The 17,965-nt window shown below is 44.9% G+C and overlaps 1 non-coding gene across 1 annotated transcript; it reads left to right on the top strand.

Moving 5' to 3' along the window:
- Positions 1 to 17,454: 17,454 nt before the first annotated feature.
- On the top strand, positions 17,455 to 17,522 carry LOC148038466 (small nucleolar RNA SNORD36). The gene has a single exon (XR_015690479.1). It is a non-coding gene; the product is annotated as a small nucleolar RNA SNORD36 (small nucleolar RNA).
- Positions 17,523 to 17,965: the final 443 nt, after the last annotated feature.

Below are 17,965 nucleotides of genomic sequence, written 5' to 3' on the forward strand. Positions count from 1 at the left end.
GCTTCTGTATATGTTCTGATGGATGAGAGTGTAGCTTGGGAAAGTCTTCTAGCCTTGGAAAGAGGTGAATACAAGTGCAAAAGAGCTGAAAGAAGTGAAAGAAGTAGCTGCTGAAGACTCAAGTGAAGACTAGAGTGAAGTGACAGTAGTGAGCTATGAAAAGACACTGTAGTGGCTCTGGTGACTCTTCATATCAGACATACCTCTTGGGAGGGGTATCCACGACCTAAGAGGGATTATTGAGAGTGATTTTGAGAGATTGTAGTGAGGATATGATGTATTATTGATGGAGTGAGAGAGAGAGAGTCAGAGATAGCCAATTTTACTCAACCAAAGTGATTGTATATGAGAGATTAAGAGAGAAGACTATGGAGATATTGAAGATGAATATTATGTGATGTATTTCCATTCAAAGATGGTGTATTCCTTTGCTTTCTTTGTTCTATTGATGGATTTTGTGAAGATGTTGAAGAATATGGTTGATTCTATCAAATCCGTGGGAGATCTACATGATGCTGCATGAAGATTTGTTGTGCCTGGTGTTCTTTTCTTCATTGTGATCATATAAAACATGATAAACAAGCTTGTTGATGTTACAAGATAGATTTTCTTGCAAGATAATTCCCTTTTCCTTGGTGTTCCTCTTGGGGCTCCATGTTTTTGGTGCGCAGCCCGGGAAGCTTGCCATCAACAAGCACCAGAAGAGGCTGAAAATGAAGGAAATGGCATTGCCAAGAAGAGAAGAATTCAATGGATGTTTGTAAAGTTCCTTCTTCCACTGAAGAGTTGGAATTTCTCATAATCAAAGCCACCTTCCACAAGAAGTTCATCCCACAATGGCGGAAACACATCACCATCATGATGCATGCTCTATGTGGTGGACAGTTTCCTCTTCCTGTTGAAGCAGCAGAAACTTGCATCTTGGTGGCAAACTGTTTGGGAACAAACTGAAGAGTAGAAACAGGGAGAATGACCATCCATGGAAGATTTGGCATTCATTGAGAAGTTTCCAGACAACATCAAGTGGGAGATTGTGAAGAAGCTTCAGGAGTCTTGGTCTGTAGAGGTTCACAAAGACAAGAAGGAAAAGAGTTGGAATTTGTTCGTGGATGCTCAACAGCAAGATACATGGGATGCTTGGTGCACTGATAATCTTCTGTTTGTTCAATTAGCAACCCACTGGAAGTTGGTAGACAGAGTGTTTTTCACAACATACACTGTTGAAACCATCAGAAGTTGGCATTACTATGATGATGGCACCACCACAATGCTCAAACGTATGCATTTTGACACCTTCAGAACCGAATACCTTCCTCTATGCAGTGGCATGAAAGCAGAATTCAGGGACGTTGAAAAGAAAGAAGTAGAAGAAATGTTGGCAAGAGAGTCCTCTAGAGACTGAAGCCTTCTGTTAACCCTCTGTGGAGCACTAACAACATAGTGGAGCCAACCCCCTGATGAATGACGCAATAAAGAGGCAAGCATTAGAACGAGTCCAGAGGTACGTGAGAAGAGAGAAAGCAAAAATCAAGGCCGAGAACGAGCTCGCAGCAGAAGCCGCCTTTGACACCCTTGCGGAACTCTTTACAGAAGTCCCAATGGCACATCAAGCCCTTCCACCTCCTGCTGGAGGTCCACTTCCAAGCTAGATTCGTCCTGGAAATATTGATGACAGGCTAGCGAATGTAGTCCCATTGCCAGTTTTTAAGGGAGAGTACAATGAAGACCCCGATCTTCATGTAGCAGAATTTATGGTAGCATGCGTGGCTAACAATGCCAGAACCCCTGAGCATTGGTTAGCAATATTCCCCGCCACTTTCAAGGGCGTGGCGTTTCAGTGGTATGAGAGACAAGCAGCAGGAACTTTTGGCACATGGGACGACCTGAAGTTGGCCTTCCTCACTAAATTCAGGCATGAAGGTTTTGAAGAGCGGATGCGCGAGGAATTTATGAACCTAAGTCAGTATTCTGGAGAAAGAGTGGAAGCTTATGTCTCACGAATGGAATCCATCCTGAAGAGATGGACTAACTATAATCTAGATGATGGCATTCAGAAGGGGGTGTTTCTCAGAGGATTACAACCAGAAGTCTGTAAGTTTGTGGAGCTGCAAAGACCAGCCACCCTGCAAGCTGCAACAGAAGGTGCAAGATTGTATGATGAAGTGGAAGCTAGATTAGCGATGAATTCAGGAAGAGGCGTCCTACCTCCTCTGATGTCAGGAATGATGTATCCACCCAATGCAGTTCCTGGGACTGTTCCCTATCCCTACCAACAGATGCCCCCGGTATCACAGTATAGTGCACCAAATCCACAGTGGCCACAATCCATGCCTCAAATGGTGGTTCAACCTTAACAACAATGGTCCCAACCAATTTCCTCAATGCCAAATCAGCAACAACAGTGGAATCCTACCAACTGGAGCCAACAGCCAACAGTTCAAACAGGAGCTCTGAATCAGAACCAGAACAGAGATCCCTCTGTACCAGCCCAACCCATTTATGCAGTGATTACAGAGACTCCTCAAAACTCTCCTGTTAGTGCCTCAGGAGGAGAAAGCTTGAAGGATTACTTATCCAACTCAGTTGCCAACATCAAAAAGGAGTTGATGGATGTGATTACAGAACAACTACAGACGTTGAAAGTGAATACCGCTAGCATATCCAACGTTGCAGGAGCAGGAAGAGATGTGATACGGTCAAATACTTGGTGTGGTAAGTGTCATCAAGCAGGCCATTTAGCCACTGAATGTACACGAAAACCAACCATTCCTGGAGCCTTCTGTTCCTACTGTTTGCGGAAGAACCATACAGAGGACATTTGCTCTCTGAAGGAGATGCATGATAGGAGAAGGAAGGAAGAAGACGCAAGATTCAACTTGCTGGAATCCAAAATGACAACACAGGATATTGGACCCAAGCCTAGAGAGTTTGGTCCTAATTTCGGACCCAGAAGATTTCCCTCTCAAAGTTACAGAGGAAGACAGTCTGGCAGTGGTCAGAGATCAGAAGTGGAATGTTACAGATGTGGAGAAAAGGGACACATCTCACCAAATTGTCCAAATCCCAGAAGGTCAGTGGATTACAAGCCCTTATGCAGTCGATGCAAAGGAGAAGGCCACACTGCAAAAGACTGCCCAAGCCCAGCCCCAGTGAAAAATAGTGCTACTGATAGTCCGGCCAAGGCTCAAGAGCCTACCTCCAATTTAGTGGAATTGGAAGTTGCTGCCATCACGCGTGCAAAGCAGAAGGAACCACCTATCCAAAAAGAAAATAACCCTCCTGCTAGAACAGTGAAGTTCAATCTTCCACCAGAAGAACAGAACAGAACAGAGCCTGACAGTGCCGTACAGAGCACTACAGTGCCACAGAGAGTTACAGAGACAGTTACAGAGACAGGACCAGAGGTCCAGGATACAGAAGAGGAGGAAGTGCCGCAAGTAGCAGAAGAAGTTCCCATGATTCCCCTGTTGGAAGAAAGAGGGAAAATGAAAATGGGTGTTGCCCCATTCCCTAACCGGTTAGAGAAGCCAGTGGATCCTATTAAGGAATACGATCTGGTCAGAGATCTAGATACCTTTAAACCAAACCTCACATTCCGACAATTATTGATGTTGTCTCCCAGTTGCCGAAAAAGGTTCAAAAGTATACTGACAAAAAGACGTGGTTTAAGGATTGCTCCCTCAGCAGCAACAAAGTCTAACAAGGCTCCAGAGCCTGTCAAAGAAGTAGACGTAACTAACACCTTCCTAGATTCAGGTACTCCAGAGACTGGCGTATGGATAGAAGGTTGCTTTATTGCAAATGCACTGATTGATGGTGGTTCATCAGTGAACATTATGACGGATGTGACAATGAAGGATCTAGGCCTACAAGGTGTGCAACCCACCCAATGGCTCATCAGATTGGCGGATCAGAGTAGGATCAAGCCTTTGGGCATTCTCCCATATGTGAAGACTACAGTGGTTGGAAAGGATTATTGGCTAACCTATTTGGTGGTGAAGCCAAACTCTTATGGTACATCCTATCCTCTGTTACTAGGCAGACCATGGCTTTTTGAAGCCAGAGCAAGGACGGATTGGTTCAAAGGAACTTTGACCTTGGGTAGAGGACCCAACAAAGTGGTGCTGAAACTGTATGGTTCTCAAAAAGGACATGGATCTACCTCCTTGGAATTATCTTTTGACTCCCCTAATGAGGCTACAGATGGAACATCAGCAGACGAAGATGCTGTCAAACAGATCCTTCCCAAGAAAACAGTGGCACATTCCTTAATAGTGGATACTGTAAGCCGACTTCCAAAAGATGCAAAGCCATTATCAATGGGTGAATACTTCCTTCCTGAACCGGGAATGACTTCTGAAATCACTTCTGACAGTGAGATAGAAGCATGGATGTACTGCTCTCCCTGTTACATGGCCATAGCAGAGACAGCGACAGAGGCCGAAGAGGAAACTGAGAACCTGTTCTTCTGTTACAGAGCGCCTACAGAGACAGAAGCAGAGACAGAAGTAGAAGCAGAAGCAGAGACAGAGACAGAGACAGAAGAGGATGGATATGATATGGACGAAGAAGGTTATGAAAGTGAGCCAGAAGAATCTATCCCAACTGAAGAGGATATATATGGAGAAGAAGTTCCAGAAGCATCAGAAGCAGATGAGCTCATGCTATGGGACAGAATGGTGATGGTACCATTTGGTCTGGTAAATGGATCTTCTTATATGCAAAATTCTTATAAGACGTGGGTTAAGAAGAACAAGCCGTCTTTCAATAGTGGCTCATGCCATCCTCACCCATCCTTGCCAAAGAAAGATGATGATGATACACCGTGCCAACAAGCACCAGTCCCACAAAACCAACAGGCATCAGAGGGTCCCTGTTATGTGACGTTCTTGGATGTGTCATCTTCAGAAGAGGAGTCTTCAAGTCAAGAGGTAATTAATCTTGAAACCAAACCCGAAACAGCTCTAATCCCATTTCAACATCTCAAGGAGCAACCTAAGTCTCCACCAAAAGAAGAAGTTGGTTCTAGTGGGACATCAGAAGAGGACATCACTCCCTTGAAGGAGTCGGATCTGTATCCAGAAGCAGTCAAAGGGACCTTCATCCGTGAAGTAGAAGGTGAAAGGCAGTTAACCTTTGTGGATGCAGAAGGCACTGAGCGCCACTTGAAGGTGGGTAGTAGCCTCCCAGAAGAGGAGTTGTCAACCTTGTACAACTTGTTGAAAGAGAATTTGGCGTGTTTGCATGGTCTTACAAAGACCTAAAGGGGATTGATCCCACAATATGTCAACATCATATTGACTTGGAGCCTGATGCCAAGCCAGTACGGCAACGACAGAGGCGAATGAACCCGAATTATTCCACATTGGTGAAAGCGGAGCTGCTGAAGCTTCTGGAAGCCGAGTTCATCTATCCAGTGGCAAATAGTGAATGGGTTTCACCCATCGTGGTTGTACCCAAGAAGAATGGCAAATTGCGAATATGTGTGGATTTCCGAAAGCTTAATTCCAAGACAAAGAAGGATCACTTTCCTATCCCTTTCACAAACCAACTATTGGACACAGTGGCAGGACATGAGCTTTATTCCCTTTTGGATGGATTCAACGGATACAACCAAGTGCAGATCGCAGAAGAAGACCAGTCCCAAACAACCTTCACCATAGAATGGGGGACCTACGCTTACCGAGTGATGCCATTTGGGCTCTGCAATGCCCCTGCTACTTTCCAACGAGTCATGATGGCTGCATTTCAAAATCATCTGCACGACTTTATTGAGGTATATTTGGATGACTTCTGTGTCTATAGTTTGATCCGTGAACACTGGGAACACCTGGAACAATGCTTTGACCGATGCCAGGGAGTATGGGATTTCCCTCAACCCCGATAAATGCATCTTTGGGGTCTCTTCTGGAGTCCTGTTGGGCCACATTGTCTCTACACAAGGGATATCAACAGACCTTGCAAAGATCGAAAAGATCGCAGCTTTGACCGCACCCACCAACCTCAAACAGTTGAGGGGATTTCTAGGCCATGTGGGTTGCTACAGAAGGTTCATAGCCCATTTTGCAACAAAGGCAACCTCCTTGCACAAACTTCTGAGGAAAGAAGCAGAGTTTACTTGGACGGAAGAATGTGACAAAGCCTTCACCACTCTGAAGCAGTGTCTGATTGAGGCACCCATTCTGCAACCTCCTGATTGGACGAAAGAGTTCCATGTACACACTGGTGCATCAATTGAAGGCTTAGGTGCTGTCCTTTGCCAAAAGGGCTCCTCGAAGCTGGATCAACCGATCTATTATGCAAGCCGAAAAGTCACTGATAGGGAACGGAACTATACAGTGACGGAGCTGGAGTGCTTGGCAATGGTGTTTGCCCTAGAGAAGTTTCGCCACTACCTCCTATCTACCCACTTTAAATTTTATGTGGATCATGAGGCCCTGTCCTTCCTGATGAACAAAGCGGATGTGAAAGGACGAATGATGAGATGGCTCCTTTTATTTCAGGAGTTCGACTTTGAGGTAATAACTAAGCCTGGTCATTCCCATGTTCTGGCTGATCATCTGTCGCGTATCCCACAAACTGCAGACGAGGAGCAGGATGACCCAGACCTCCCTGATGCTTCCCTATTCCTGGTAGAAACTGTAACTCCCTGGTATGCAGACATTGCCAATCTGCTGGCAACCCAACAGTATCCTCCTGGCATTTCTAGTCGGGAAAGGAAGAAGCTCATGTTAGAATCAGCCCCCTACACCCTGCTAGGTGGCGCACTATACAAGAAAGGCAAAGATGAAGTGCTCCGAAGATGTGTTGCAGGAAATGAGATTGGGATTGTTCTGAAGGCTTGCCATGACGAGCAATGTGGAGGTCACTTTGTAGGAGAAGCTACAGCCAGGAAGGCTCTGCTAGCAGGATATTGGTGGCCTACTATTCACAAGGATGCCTATGATTACTGTAAAAGATGTGATGCTTGTCAAAGAATGGGGAAACCCACAAAGACAAGTGCCATGCCACTGCAACCTATCCTTCCTTTAAAGCCATTTGAGAAGTGGGGCATCGACTTCGTAGGTCCGATCGATCCTCCTACCAGAAGGAAACAGAACCGATACATCCTCGTATGTACGGATTATGTTACAAAGTGGTGTGAAGCTAAAGCCCTAAAGCGGGACAATGGTAACAGCATGGCCCTGTTCATGTACGAGAATATCATCACCCGTTTTGGCAGTCCCTTAGAGCTGGTAAGTGACAGAGGCACTCATTTCATTAATAAAGTCATGGAAGAGTTGACAGAGTTGTATAAGATCCGCCATCGCAAGTCCACTCCTTATTACCCTAGAGCCAACGGCCAAGTCGAAGTCACCAATCGCATCCTCTGCTCGATTTTGACAAGGACAATTGTCGCACATCGTCGTGATTGGGACGATCGACTTACAGAGGCCCTCTGGGCGTATAGAACCTCCCATAAAGCAGCAACAGGACAGACACCTTTCCAGCTGGTGTATGGTACAGAAGCTATTTTTCCTGTTGAATTGGAACTACCCTCTTTGAGAGTGGCTATCAAAGAGCATTTGGGGGACGATGATTCACTGCAACGTCGTCTCCTGCACTTGGAATGTTTGGACAAAATTCGTAGGATGGCTCTCCAGTGCATGGAAGCCACGCAAGCTCGACGTAAGGCTTACCATGATAGCTTCATCAAGCACAAGGAGTTCCAAGAAGGTGATTTGGTCCTAGCCTATGATTCACGATTTGGCAAGTTTCCTGGCAAGCTCCAACAGCGGTGGATGGGCCCCTATAAGGTATTGGCCGTCAACCCTAATGGCTCTGTCCAAGTACAGACCGTTGATGCCTGTGATGATCCCTTTCTAATCAATGGATATCGCCTGAAGAAGTACTTCCCTCCTTGGGGATCTTGACAATTACGGTCACTTGATCTTTTCCCTCATTGGCGCGGCATTGTACTTCTTATGCTGCTACTTCTGATGGCCGTTTTTCAGCTATTCCTGATAAAGTGGACACAACCCTCTGTCCCCTCAAACCCCCCTTCCAGCCTTGATCTCTTATCCTCTATTTTCCACCAGCGACAGTGGCGAGGTGGGTTCTGACAAATGGTAGTTCTACCATTCCCTTGCTCAATTCGAAAAAAAAAGGAAAGTATACATATCTGTCATGGGAGAAAAGGACTAAGGTCCCTGTTATGCCGACCTATTCTTCGAGAAAAGGTGGAAACACCCTCGGGAATAGGGAAAAACAAAAGGAAAGAAAAAAAAATAAGAAAAACAAAACTGTTATGAGAGAAAAGGAAGCAATTCCCTGTCATAGCAGGCCTCGTTCCAAGAAAAGGTGGTAAACACCCTTGGGCGAGAAGCTGGCTGTGGAAAAGGTGGCAACACCCAGCAGTCCAGAAAGTGGATTCATCAATTAATATCTCTAGGATCCAATTCCGAAGCTACCTCCCTTGGTACGTTGTGTCTTGGGTCTCTCTGCAAAGCGTCTAACTGTCCTCTGGTAGACGACATGTTCCTATCCAATACAATATTCGATTTGATAGCTACCTCCCTGGGTACGCCTCTTCAACAAACTGATGAGGCGATCTTCATCGACAAACAATCGAGTGACGTGAGCTTTCATCCTAACCGGATGGGGAAGTGAGTATGGGTTGCCCTCTGTAACTATCAACAACGAGTGAGACAGAGGGTGGGGCGAGAGACCAGTCTTTTCCCTTCAAATCAAATGAGAGGTGAGTAGTGTGAATGAAGTGTTGCACGCACGGGATGGGCCTCTCAATGCACAACGCACAATTTGTTTCTGTGCACTGCACTATAAGGCTCCCTGGCCTTCCTTCTCGCACCGTATGCCGGCACAGGGCGGGATGCACAGTTGCACCATCAAGTGCACACAAGGCATACAATCTTTGCACAAGTGACTGTGAGGATTATATCCATGGGTTTCAGGAAAAGGCTGCCCTTCTGTATTTATCAACAGAGCATGAGATAGAGGGTGGGTTGAGTGTGATTGGAGTTTCTTCAATCAATTACCGAGAGGTGAGATTGAGGGACGTTACGACACTTGGAGTTAGGTATATTCCAGTTTCCCTGTGCACCCACGGGATGGGTCTCTACCGTCAACACAAGACACATCACCCTGTTCTGTACATTGCACTGTAAGGCTCCCTTGCCTTCCTTCTTGCACTTATGCCAGACGGGTTGGACGCACTAATGCACCATCAATTGTGCACCCTGGCATACCCCCTCTGCACTATTCCCCTGTTGATTTCTAAACCGGGTATGCGATATGGGTTTCAATCATTCTTCCTTGAGTGATATTAGTCATGGGGCGAGTGATTGTTCTTTCATTCCAATTGAGTGACTGTGAGTTGAGTGCAATATCCCTCATCATCGATAAATTTTCTGCGCTTCCTTCCATCAGCTACCTCCCTGGGTGCTGCCGCGTGGTCCCTGCCATGACGGACGTGTGCCGAGAAGATGCCTTGGAACCTCCAGAAGCCGACTACAACACTGGACGTGCCATCGACACTCAACCTTGCTTCTTGATGAAATGGGCCAAGTTTTTCTAACCCTACACCTTCTGTTTCCCCGTGACGTTCATGTTTTAAGTGAGGGGAAGTTAGTGGATGGTCTGTGGCGTGGTCCTAGGTCCCTGTTGCTCGATTAACCCTATCCATTAAGGTTTTAAGTGTGGGGACGCGTCCCTGCGCGTCTACATTGCATATCCTCTGCATATGCCTTACCCTGCTCATGCATCTATGCCATGACTTGCTGTTACCCTAATGGGATCCCTTCCCACCCACCCGGTTCTGTTCCACCCACCCTTGGGGCTGTTCCCTTACAGTTTTCCTTCATTCCCTGTTTTTGAGGTCTTCCTATGTGAATGCACCCTACGTTCACCAAATTCCCAATCCAACCTTATAGCCTTGTTCCCTCCTTTGAACTGACCATTTTTCCTTTTTACCTATCCCTTTTCCGGTGTACGGTTTTCGAGTTATTAATTTTTGAATTATTTTGCGTAAATTAGTCGGTTTTCCATGTGAACGTGCTTTGCTTACTCCGAAACCATGATCTGACGTCATAGCCCTGCCATCCACTTGTCCCCTGACATTTTTCCTTTTTCCTCCGCGTCATTCCGATTCCGATACACGGTTTGTCCAATATTAATTTTTTGGTTTTTTTACGATTGTTTCGTGCGTCTTTTTGACATTTTTCCATGTGACCCTGCCCTGTTTGCATCGGAATTTCAATTTGATTTGACATCCGTGTCCCTTGTTCCTTCCCCCACCTTTTTCCTTCACCCTCTTTCGCCTTCCGGATTTTTACTTCTTAATTTTTAAATGCGTTTTCGGGCGTATTTTTGGAGTTTTTCACATGTGCACCCCTCTTACTTCCACCGGAACTGCAGTTTAACGTGATAACCCTGTGCCACTCCTTCCTGCGGACATTTTTCCTTCTTACTGCGTGTCATTCCGGTGAATGGTTCGTCCGATATTAATTTCCGATCCCATTTTCGGGTTTGTTTTTTGGGATTTTTCCACGTGAACGCATCTTATCTCAGTCGAAATTATGTTTTGATGTGATAGAATTGTCGGGCACGTCTTTCTGCACAGTTTTCCTTTTTTCTACACCTCATTCCGATGCACGGATTTTTCGATATTCATTTTTAATTGCGTTTTTTGGTTCATTTTTTGTGTTTTTTGCACGTGACCGCCCTTTACCCCTCCCGGAATCTCCGTCGCATATTTTTCTTGTCTTCCGCCTGCCGTCCTGCCCACTTTTTGTTTTTACGCTATTTCGTTTTGACGTCTGGATTGGGAGTTATTAAATTTTCTTTATTTTTATGAGTTTTCTCGCGCTCCGTCTCGCACGTGAATGCACCTTTTTCGATTTTACGCGTCTTAACGCGCCCCGGTCGCATCCGCGTGTCTCATCCTCGTATCCGGGCGTCCATTCAATCCCGTCACGGTAAATTTTTTTACCCTCGCCCCGCGCACGCGCGCGGGACGAGGGGGTACGCCCCTTGCCTGGGCCCCTGCCCCTTGCCCCCTCCCCCTCCCCTTCCCCTTGGGTACCCCTCCCTATACCCTGCCCATTGACCCCTCCCCCTCCCCTTCCCCCACCGGACCCCCCCCTCAACTGCCTCCTTTCTCTCTCTCTCTCTCTCTCTCTCTTTCTTTCTCCTACTTCTCTTCCTTCCCGCCTTCCTGCTCCTCCCTCCCACCTTCCTTCTTCTTCCTCCCTCCTGCACCTCCTGCCTCTTCCCCTCCTTCCTCCACCTCCTGCCTCTTCTCCTCCTTCCTCCTTCTCCTCCCCCGCCTTCTCCTCTTCCCCCTCCTCCTCTTCCTCCCCTTTTCCTTCACCCTCCATCCCTCTTCTCCCCCTCCTTCTCTGCTCCTTCCTGCCACCATCCCTCCTCTATCCTCCTTCTCCCCCACGCCTCCTCCCCCTCCACCCCTCCTTCTTCCCTCCCTCCTTCTTCTCCCTTCCCCGCCGCCTCTCCTTCTTCTCCCCTGCCCCGCTGCCAATCGCCTTCGATGCGCTGCTGCCCCCCGGATGAGCCCCTCGCCCGCCGTTGCAGTCGCCACCTGCGGCCGTCGCTGTGCGCCAGCCGTCGCCCGCGATCGCTGCCCTGGTCTGCCCCTCGCCTTCGACGCGCTGCCTCCCGCCCGAGCCGCCACGCCCGCCACGCCGTCGTCGTCGCAGCCGCCGGACGCCGCCGAGCCGACGTCGTCGCTGCCGCTACAGCGCCACCGCCGTCCGCCCCGGACGCCGTCGGATCGCCGCCGGCGCCGACCCCTCCTCCTCTTTCACCTTCTCCTCCTCCCTAACTCACCTCAGGTTAGTTTACTAACCTAACAATTAGTTAACTAACACAACTTTAGTTTAACTCACTAACCTAACCTACCCCACCCTAACTAACCCTAGTTAGGTTAACTAACCTAACCTACCCCACCCTAACTAACCCTAGTTAGGTTAACTAACCTAACCTACCCCACCCTAACTAACCCTAGTTAGGCTCCCTAACCCTAACCCTAACCCTAACCCTAACCCACCTTAGGTTACCTAACCCCCTTTAGGTTAGTCTCCATTGATTTAGTCCCCCTAACTGACTTCTCTAACTTCACCTAGACTAACCTAATTCCATCTGACTAACCTGACTTGACTTAGTCAGACTAACATGACTTACACAGACTAACCTTGACTTAGCTGACTTACTTTCAACTTACTTATCAGATTAACCTGATTTACCTGATTTAATTAATTTATAAATTAATTTCCACCTCATAAAAATTCAGAAAAATTTCTAAAAATTCCCTTCGCTTTTTGCCAATTTTTGGAGATTTGTCCGCTGAAAATTACCACCCCTAAAAATTTCTGAAAATTACATATTTCCCAATTTATCCCCCAAATTATCAACCAATGTAAAAAATTCATTTAAAAATAGTAGAAAAATTCTAAAAACTTCTAAAAAATTCTACAAAATTCCCCTCACCCCCCTTGACCATTTTCCATTTATTTTTCACTTTAAAATATTATCATACATGGTACCCCTATTGTTTTTTTTAAAAAAAACAAAAAAAAAACCAACAAACCAACAAACGGAAATTCCCCTTAACACTCTCTATTTTATTTGCATACACTCCATTGTGGATATTTCCTCCATATTCATGTGCTATATATCTTGATTTCCTTCTTATTCTTATTATTATTATTATTATTATTTTAAACACACAAACAAACCACAAACCAAACAAACAAAAACCAACAACACACATCCACAAAACATAACAACCTCACAAACACAAACCAACCATAAATAATCCCAACTTACAAATTATTTTTTTTTAAAAAAAACACCAACAAAAACCAAATCAACCCCTCCACTAAGGTGATGTCTTTGTTGTTTCGTCAGTGGTCTTTACTTTTCCTTTACTGGATTCACTCCTTTTGGGGAACTCTTCCGTGCGCATTTCTGCATTACATACACACCCCTTCCAGGTATTTATTTTATGTGCTTTATTTATTTTCATTTCCCCCTTAATCACAAATTAATTCTTAAAATGAACTCTTTATTCACCCACAGTTTCAGCGCATTCGCGCTATACACACACATACTTTTTAATTAAAATCAACCCGCCGTTCACTTAGCACGCGCTACGTGCGCTACAGAGGCACTTTAATTTTTAATTAAAATGAACCAGCCGTCACATGAGCACGTGCACCTCCACAACCTCTCTATAGTTTGTTGGATGGCTTCCATCCACAAACTATAGAATTCAAAAAAAAAAACCCATACAATAGTGCTTTAGAATTTGTTTTAATTGATGCAAAATTTGATGAGCTTTTGTCTCAAAATGGAAGTAGTTATACTTATTGGATTCATGGATTGATGCATTGTCACATAGGTTTCTTATTGGCAGATACCAAAGTTTGCACAACTTGATGTTTATGATACTAAACATGAGCTATCAAATTGCATAGGGGTTATGTTTGGGCTTTTGCCAAACTTATTAGAGGGGCTTCAACAAATGATACATGATCACAATGTCTATACCCAAGCATTTAGAGCAAAAAAGCGCTCCACATCACCTTAATTTGTAATCAATGAACTTGCATTTAGAGACCCAGTCTGGGTATCGAAGTCCGGGAATCGAATTAATGCACCGCTTCACCTAATCATTGGTAATTTAATTTCTAATAAAGAACCGCCGTTTTCTTGCTAAGGTTTATCACCTAATAAAAATTCACCCATTCTTAATAATTTATTAAAATAAACCCTTCATTAAATTACTCCCCCCTCACTGCACTTACTTCCCCTTTTTAATGAACTGTTTCATGGGATGGGTATGCGCCGTCCTTAGAGTTCTATCACCGATGTAGTCTTGATATGTGTCGGATGTGGTATTGTTTTGGTTTACTGTCTTTGCTACGGTTACGGGTACGGTATGCAGTTTTTTCTTTTATTGCCTGCTACGGGGTTCTGGGTGTTTGTCTGATGCTTCGCATGAAGCTTTCGGTCGCATATGTCTCAAGGTCATGTCAAATTTTTTCTAGGATTGTGGTTTGCTTGGGGTTAGTTGGTCGAGTCACGTTTTATTGTTTTGGTTGTTCTCTTATCCTTGGTTTTTTGTCTGTTGCTTTGCAGGCATTCTCCTTGATTGTCTGTGTTTGTGGTGTGTGTGTACCCATCTGAATGGCGCCTTCTCACGCTCCTCCCCCTATCCAGTACGTCCCATTAGTCAGTAGGGATTACTCTTCCCTACTTACTTTTGAGCCTCTCACGAAGGCGGGACTCGCTGCTTTTGTGGCTACTTCTTTTCCATTGCTTCCAGAGGATCCGTCGTTATGTGATGAGTTTCTGGCCTCTTACAGCAAGAAGACAGGCCTAGTCCAGGGAATTTCTATGACTTTGACACCTCGAGGCATAGGGAAGGCTCTGTCTCTTCCCTTAAAAGGTGAACCTTTTGTGACCACTCGTCAGCTTTTCTCTAATGAAGAGATTCTGAAGCTGTTGCAAAAGCAGACCAGGGAAATGCTGGATGTTAAGAAGGTGATTAACTCTTCAGGAGTTTCCTTTTCTATGATCACTGATCCCGTATGGAAGATGATCTGTCAGTTTCTCCAGGACAGGTTTATGCCTGCCAAAACGCCATCCCAGTACTTGTCCAAAGAGCTTTTTACAGCTTCCCGGATGGTGTTGAAAGGAGTTGCTATTGATTGGAGCACTTACCTCCTCACTAAAATGGATCAGCATTTCGTCAAAGTCACCAGGGGTAATGTTACCAATGTCACATATGGATCATATTTGTCTGCCTTCTTGACCTATTCAGGTTTACAGAAGACTGTGCCTCCACCTCCTCCATCAGATCCAGTACCTCCTCCTCCACCTTCAGATGAGTCAGAACCTATTGATATAGAGGATGATGATTCTCCGCCTCCCCTGGTCATCCAGCGCAAACGCTTGAAGAGGGTAGCGGATAAAGCTCCTTCAGTACTTCCTTCAGTACCCATCCCTGCTACCTCTGGCAGTGATCTCCCTGGGTATCTCACTTGTAATAACCTGTTCAGAGCACATCGCGAAGGATCATTGGACATATCAGTTCCCTGCCTGAACAGTCTAGTCTCAGGAGATGCAATTCCTTTCCTCTGTAAAGATATTCAGAGCTCCATTGAGTTGTCAGTGACAACCTGTGTTCAACAGCTGTACGCGTCTTTTTATGAAGAACTCATGCAGTCTAAGGACCAGTTGCATAAGGCAACATCTGAGTTAGCTTCTGCTAAGGATACCCTAGCAGATTTATTTAAGCAAATGGAATAGCAAACCCAACTGGTTGCCACCCAAAGCGATGAGATCTCTTCTTTGAAGATCCAGTTACTCGAGGCTCAATCCCAGGTTACTAGCCTTTCAGAGGAGAAGGAGAGGATGTCCAGAGAAGCACAGGAATTCCAAGCTATCTTCGATGACAAACTTTCAGCTTTACAGATGGCTAATGACACAGTGGCAAACCAAGCCTCCCAAATCAAGCAGTTGCAAGATCAACTTGCAAAGTCCCGCTCTGTTCCTCCAAGCCCTCATGTTCCATTGATTCCTTCTCTTTCACAGCAGGACTTGGCTGCTCTTCAGAGACAGGCTACTTTGTGCCCTCTATTCCAAGATAAAGTGGAAAGATTGCAGTCCCGAATGGACTTGTTATGGTCTACCTTTGAGCAGTTCCAGGAATATGTTCTACCAGACCATTCTTTCTTTGTCCACTACCACTTACAGAAGTTGGCCTTCTACATGAAGCTTTCCACGATGGATTTACCTCTTCCAGAGGATGGATGGAGTGGGGCTTGGTCTGCTGAGTTGTTGACAGAGGTAGTCAGAATGGTGTTTGAAGATTCTGTCACGCCAGATACCATGTTGATGTCATACATGTATCTACGAGGAGACTTGTTAATTCCAGATGAGGTGGATATGGCATGGTATGTGGGGGATGTGGTCTTACAGGCTGTTTTGTATGTCAATCATTTGGAGTTGCGCATAGCTGACATGTTCCAGAGTTACTCCTCCAAAGTGGTTGATTGTCATGATAATTCATGGCATCCCATGATTGATTCTGTGGTTCTGAATCAACGACAAAACACAGCTCCTACCTCTGCCCAGAGTACTAATCAACTGAGGATGGATCTCTTAGCCTATCTTTCAAAACATAATCCGTTTGATGCTACCTTCTTTGATGCCTATCATTGACGATCTCTCTTAGGACCTTCTGTTCCTACCCTCCTCTATTACCAACAAATGGCTCACCGCTATGCTATATATCTTTCCCTTTGTCAATCTAATTCCACCACTATTTTACCCCTTCTTTTCCAACCTTCATCTTTCCCTCAAATTCCCATTTTTACATACTACTCCTTTATTGAGGATAGGGTATTTTCCCCTTCTCCACCCTGTCCTTCTCCATCCATTAATGTACCCTCCACATTTCCTCTTTATCAATTAACACCGTTCCTTAGTGATTCCCTCCAAATTTCTGCCACTCCTTCTTTAACCTTTTCTTCCTTTTATGATTTTTCTTATCCCTCCCTTCATCCACTCTTCCTTATTCCATTACCCTCTCCTAACACTTCTATATCTCAACCACCTCAGTTGGTTAGTGACTGTGACGGGTTTGATAATCAGATTTCCAGAAGAAGGGGATGGAGTTCGGATGATTCCCTTACAGAACCTCAGATTAATTGGCCAGTAATTCCAGGAGAATGGACAGCTTCCAGTCAAGCTTATCAGAACTATGTTCATTTTGCTCAGCAGTATTCACAATCTGCAGATCCCTCAGTGAGATTAACTGCTCACTTTGCTTGGTACCTGGCCTATATGCATAGGCACTCTCATAATGATTCCAAGCATATTCCAAAGTTGTGCATGAATGTCAATGTGAGTATTGATTCCCAGCAGCTGGATATATTGTATTTTCATGCCCTTTGTTTGCCTAGCAGATACTTGGTCCTGTTGGAAAGGATGTGCTGTCTCCAGTTTTTTCAAAATCCTCCCAAAAACTTTGTAGATGAATCCTTGTCTATGGATCGTTTCCGACAACATCAATCTTTTAAGAGGGATCATCTTCATTGATACCTTTCCAATGTATGGTGGATGCTTTTTAATGAAAATCTCTCTTTTTGGAGGAGTCATTCAGATGGTTGTGTTGTATTAGTGTTTGTGTTGTGAGTTCATTTATGTAAAATGAACGTGGTGGTTTCCTATTGGATTTCGTGTGCGAGCTACATTTTGGAGAATTGTGGTGTTGGGGTCGTGGATGGAGAGTTGAAGCTGATGCTGATGAAGAAGAAGAAAACTCTTATATCCTTTACAAATTTGTTGTGATTTTTAGTTTGATAAGAGGTGTTAATTTCAAAAGGGTTTTCCTTTCTTTGTATTTTTATATCAGATACAGGTTATAAGTTGGGGTCGTGATGGATGGATTCTTTTTGAAGAGATATTGAAGCTTAAAGTTGAGCTTTTCCCTGAACTTGTATTCCCTTTTTCCTGGGTCATGAGGACGCTTCCTTATTAAATGTGGGCATATGTTGAGTGTTGAAATGACTTGTTTTTTTGGCTGATTTTTGTTGTTTTTGAGAGCTGAATGGTTGATTTTATGAGATGATTGATTGGTTTGGAAGTGGTTTGAGAGTATTTTGGATGATAATGATGGTGTTTTGGAAGTTCATGATATTTATTGGTGGTTCTGTGATGTTCTGATAGGTTTTGATTGGTTCTGTATACCTTCTGTTTTGCTCTGTTTTGGTCTGTTTTGTTCTGATTGTCTTCTGTAAGGAGGGATGGAGTATTGATTGATGAAGATTGAGATCTTGTGAAAGCTTATTGAATGGTTTGTGAGAGTTTGGAATGGTTTGAGAATGAGTTATGTGGTTTTGATGACCTTCTGTAACCTTCTGTAGGTCTTCTGTAGAGCTTC

This window comes from Lygodium microphyllum, chromosome 3 (genome assembly GCF_053477565.2).
Source record: "Lygodium microphyllum isolate KBCC chromosome 3, Lygodium_microphyllum_v1.1.10, whole genome shotgun sequence".
In the NCBI taxonomy this organism is placed as follows: Eukaryota; Viridiplantae; Streptophyta; class Polypodiopsida; order Schizaeales; family Lygodiaceae; genus Lygodium; species Lygodium microphyllum.